This window comes from Coregonus clupeaformis, chromosome 29, assembly GCF_020615455.1.
Source record: "Coregonus clupeaformis isolate EN_2021a chromosome 29, ASM2061545v1, whole genome shotgun sequence".
In the NCBI taxonomy this organism is placed as follows: Eukaryota; Metazoa; Chordata; class Actinopteri; order Salmoniformes; family Salmonidae; genus Coregonus; species Coregonus clupeaformis.
In genome coordinates this window covers 47847784-47853030 of record NC_059220.1, presented here as the reverse complement: position 1 = coordinate 47853030, position 5247 = coordinate 47847784, and positions in this window count along the sequence as shown.

The following is a 5247-nucleotide window of genomic DNA, read 5'->3' as shown; positions in this document are numbered from 1 at the left end:
TTAAATGGAATAAATAATATATGATTTTGAACCCAAGAGTTTCATTTGATGATATTGCAAAGTCAGTCTGACTCATCTTTGCATGTGCATGACATTGTGTCAAGTTCTTCCAAAATCAACATCAGTAACAGACTCTTATCTAGGTCCCGAACAGTGTTGACTTTCAAATAAAAGTCTTTCTGCATTTACAGTGGGGAAAAAAAGTATTTAGTCAGCCACCAATTGTGCAAGTTCTCCCACTTAAAAAGATGAGAGAGGCCTGTAATTTTCATCATAGGTACACGTCAACTATGACAGACAAACTGAGAGAGAAAAAAATCCAGAAAATCACATTGTATGATTTTTTATGAATTTATTTGCAAATTATGGTGGAAAATAAGTATTTTAAAAACAGTGATTTTCAAACACTATGAAATTCGCGGTGATGTGGGGAACAAGAAAATACCCTCTCTTATGGTATGACTTTATTCGCATTAAAAAAATTGATGAAACGTGGTTACAGAGAATCATTTTTTAGGACCTTTCTTCTTATCTTTTTAACCACAGATCATAGAAACGTGCTGTTTTCACATATGTAGATACTGGTTTGGTGCTGGAGATAATGAATATGAGGTTGAAAAGTGGTGGAATTGCCCTTTAACTTTCTCCTGGTTCAGTGAGGTGAGCTGTTGCTAGGAACAGGCTGAGAAGCGTACTAAGACCAACCCACCACATGGGATCCTGCTAGTTCTGCTTTCAGTGTTTCATTCAACATCATTTTGTCTTCTGACAAATACAATAATTGATGTCTCCATAGGCCGTATGTATCAAGCGTCTCAGAGTAGGAGTGCTTTAAGGATCAGTTTTGGCTTTTAAATGACAGTGAATGAGGTTACATGGACATGGGCTAGCTGATCCTAGATCAGCACTCCTTCTCTGAGACAACTGATACATACGGACACAGAAGTTTACATTAAGTTCATTAATATTGATCCTCAAATCCGAAGAAAAAAAATTTAACGATAAAAGGTACTCTTTAAAAAAAAAAATGTATGACCTTTCACAGTTTCCTCATGACACCATTTTGAGTGTCACAAAAAGGTCATGCCTCGTGCTTACAACAGCCCTTTGATGTCTTATGCCACTTTAATGTGTAATCTACCTCTCCTTGTCAATTAATGGTGGCCATTCATGTCTTCTTGTTGAGTGGATAAGGAGATGGGGGTGTTTATTTTTTTATTTAACTAGGCAAGTCAGTTAAGAACAAATTCTTATTTACAATGACGGCCTACACCGGCCAAACCCAGACGACGCTGGGCCAATTGTGCGCCGCCCTATGGGATTCCCAATCACGGCCGGTTGTGATACAGCCTGGAATCGAACCAGTGCCTTTGACCACTGCGCCACTCGGGAGCCCAGGTGTCAAGGACTTGGAGATCCAGTGCAGTAATTAGGAATCCAGTATCACAGATTATTGTGAAATAGACACAAATTGCTTATTGGAAATTCGTAACAGGCACACAAAAAGTGATTTGTTTTTGTGTGCATTACACGATTTTGTATACAGTTAATTTCAATGACAGATAAAGACAGTAGGTTACTTAAGACAGAAACAATAGGAGGGAGGTTGGTTGGGAGTATAACGCGAATGTCTAGCAACCCAAAGGTTTTTATCTCATTACGGACAACTTTAGCTAATTAGCAACTGCTTACTATTTTCGTGCTACTTTGCAACTACTTAGCATGCTAGCTAACCCTTCCCCTAACCCTTTAACCTAACTCCATTTGTATGTCTAACAGCATGTATGTTTGATGATTGATAAAAGCTTATGAAGGGTAAACTTCTTACAGTTTCATCCCCTTGTACTGTATTCATCTATTACCTTGGGGTTGTGTGTGTCAGTGTGTGTTTGTGTGCATGTTCCTTCATGTGTGTGTGTCCACGTGTGTTCATTCCCCTCATACCTTGCAAGCTACTGCAGTGAAAAGTTCTCCAGTGAAAATTGACTTCAGTCGGTCTGTTTCCGTGCACAGATGTTGTACACAGTTTGAGTCAATTACAGTATAAATCCATCTACACTTGAGATGGAGTACACCTGCAAGGTCACTCATCCCATTTTCAGCTGTCCCTGAGATTTTCAATTTGGAGTGGCTGTCTTCGCTTTCTTTAGAAAAAACATTGGTCCATCGATTCAATCTGTTTGTGACTTAGAGTGCATGTTATTTCCGGATGTGCCTGAGTAAAATTCAAGGTCTCGGTGTAATATTGTTTTTCTGTATTTCGAGAAATGTAATTTGCTACCACTTCGCTTATTATGTCAATTTGGTCTGGTGGCCTGCTTTCTTTCTGGCCCCATCAGAAAAGATTGCTCAGCTCTTAAGGCTTGTACACAGAGCACCGATTGTGGATCTAGCATTTGTGTCTGACGATTGTACATGTAAAATTGGCACTTGGTTCAGATTTGGGGGGAGTGAAGGAGGGTACAGACATAATTAGGCATTTAAGATATTTAAATATAATCTTTCTCGATATGGCCAATTAATTTGGCATAGTCACTGGAAAGTAAGTAAATTGTAGAAATCTGTAGAAATTGATTTCTCCATCCAAGGGCATGTGGTATAGGCTACCAGATATTGAATGTGTCTGATAATGATAGCTCTCTGAACTATAATGGAAGGGTTGGCGTGAGATAGAAATCCGTATAGCTCAAACACTGGGAGGATTGTCAAATGTTTGCCTGTCGACAGTATTAGCACCTCTGAACAGTGTCAGCAGTCAATATTTTTTGTGTTCACACAGCAAAGACCTTGAAGTAGTCAGCCACTCAGCCTTATTAAAATACTCCAAACCAGAAGGTGGCAGTAGCGTTGTTTGGCAATGCATGTCTGTGTGTGTTGCTTAGTTCATGGTCTAGATGCCAATGTTATCAAGCTAGCTAGCTGTGCTAATGTTGCTATTTTGTAGAAAGCCTTTGTTGATACTAGCCAGATAGCCACAGCTCGATAACTACCTAGCAAGATGACAAAGAAACAATTTAATTCACTCTGCATAATCCCATACCAACAGTACCAGCCCATAGACAAATGTTTAGCTATCTAGCTAACGTTTGTATATTCGCTAGCTAAGGACATTGCACTAACTCGGCAGCTAACACAGGCAGTTTTTTCATGGAAACTAATCCATTGTGATTTAATTATAATGTCTTGGAGGAAGTATTTAGTGTTGTGTGCACTGCATCTGTGCACATAGCCTACATTGCATATGAAGTGTGACTGGCCCATGATATTTAACTGTGGATGAAAGGGGAAAATACAATTTTTGTCCTTTATGTTGTCACTCCAGTTGGCTCCCGATGTGAGGGTTTGTGCTCTCTGATTGGCTCAAAGTCAAGTTGTTGGCCACTGACAAGTATTGCGATTTTACAAGTAGAAACGGCAGGATCATTGCTACCGGGTCGGCACGCAGCAGGTACCGCTTCTGTTCTAGCAAGAGAAGGAACGACCTCCCACTGTGATAAGTACCTATCAGCAGTCTATCGGCAGTGAGATTCTCAGTGTGTTTACAGGAACCATTCATACCATTTCAGATTGAGTCTCTCTTCACAAGCAATCAAGACTCTAATCCAGACTTGTCTGGAAGTAGTAAGTGCAGGATGGGGAAAGGATCCCAGGTCTGCGATGAGTATCATGAGGACCAGTGATTGATCCACCTGCTATTGAAGTTCCTTTGTACAGTACAGAAAGGCATTGAACAGTTAGTCTCTTCTCACAGCTACTGGAGCGTCCAGATTCTAATAAACAAGAATATTAAACGGTGGGATTTTGTTAGATGGTCTCTTTCAGTTCGGGCTAGTGTTTGGTCCCCTCAATCCAGGGTTTCCCAAACTCGGTCCTTGGGATCCCAAGGGGTGCAGGTTTTGGTTTTTGCTTTAGGACTACACAGCTGATGAAAATAATCAATTAATCATCAAGCTTGGTCATTTGAATCAGATGTTAGGGAAAAACCAAAACACGCACCCCTTGGGGTCCCCAGGACCGAGTTTTGGAAACGCTGCCTTAATCCATAATGCCATAACTTTCTCATATGGTCCTGAGAAGAATCCATCTTTGTTATTTGTCTTCTCAGCCTCAACCGAGAATACACTAACCACCATCAAACCTGCATCTTTCCCTACTGGTCCACCTGTAAAAAAAGAATGGCACTGCAATGGATAGCTGCTGTTTTACAGGCTTGATGATCAATTCTGATATTTTGTGTTTTTTTGCGCTGATTGTAACTTTTTTTTGCACATAATGTTTCCGCCATCGTATCCTATGACCAAAAAGAGACGGATTACCAGGACGCCTACTCAGAGCATGCGCTGACCAGCTGGCAAGTGTCTTCACTGACATTTTCAACTTCTTCCTGAGCCAGTCTGTAATACCTACACCATAGTTCCTGTGTTCAAGAATGCCAAGGTAACCTGTCTAAATGACTATCGCCCCGTAGCACTCACATCTGTAACCATGAAATTCTTTGAAAGGCTGGTCATGGCTCACATCAACTCATCATCCCAGACACCATGGACCCACTCCAATTCACATACCGCCCCAACAGATCTACAGATGATGCAATCTCTATTGAGCTCCACATTGCCCTTTCCCACCTGGACAAGAGGAACACCTTTGTGAGAATGCTGTTCATTGACTACAGCTCAGCATTCAACACCATAGTGCCCTCCAAGCTCATTACTAAACTAAGGGACTGAACACCTCCCTCTGCAACTGGATCCTGGACTTCCTGATGGGCTGCCCCCAGGTGGTAAGGGTAGGTAACAACACATCTGCCACGCTGATCCTCAACATTGGGGCTCCTCAGAGGTGCGTGCTCAGTCCCCTCCTGTACTCCCTGTTCACTCATGACTGCATGGCCAGGCACGACTCCAACACCATCATTAAGTTTGCCGATGACACAACAGTGGTAGGCCTGATCACTGACAATGATGAGACAGCCTATAGGAAGGAGGTCAGAGACCTGGCCATGTGGTGCCAGGATAACAACCTCTCCCTCAACGTGATCAAGACAAAGGAGATGATTGTGGACTTCAGGAAAAAGACGACTGAGCACGCCCCCATTCTCATCGACGGGGCTGTAGTGGAACAGGTTGAGAGCTTCAAGTTTCTTGGTGTCCACATCACCAACAAACTATCATGGTCCAAACACACCGAGACATTTATTCTGCTCGAATCATTACAATGAGCCTGTCCTCCCAAATTAAGGTGCCACCA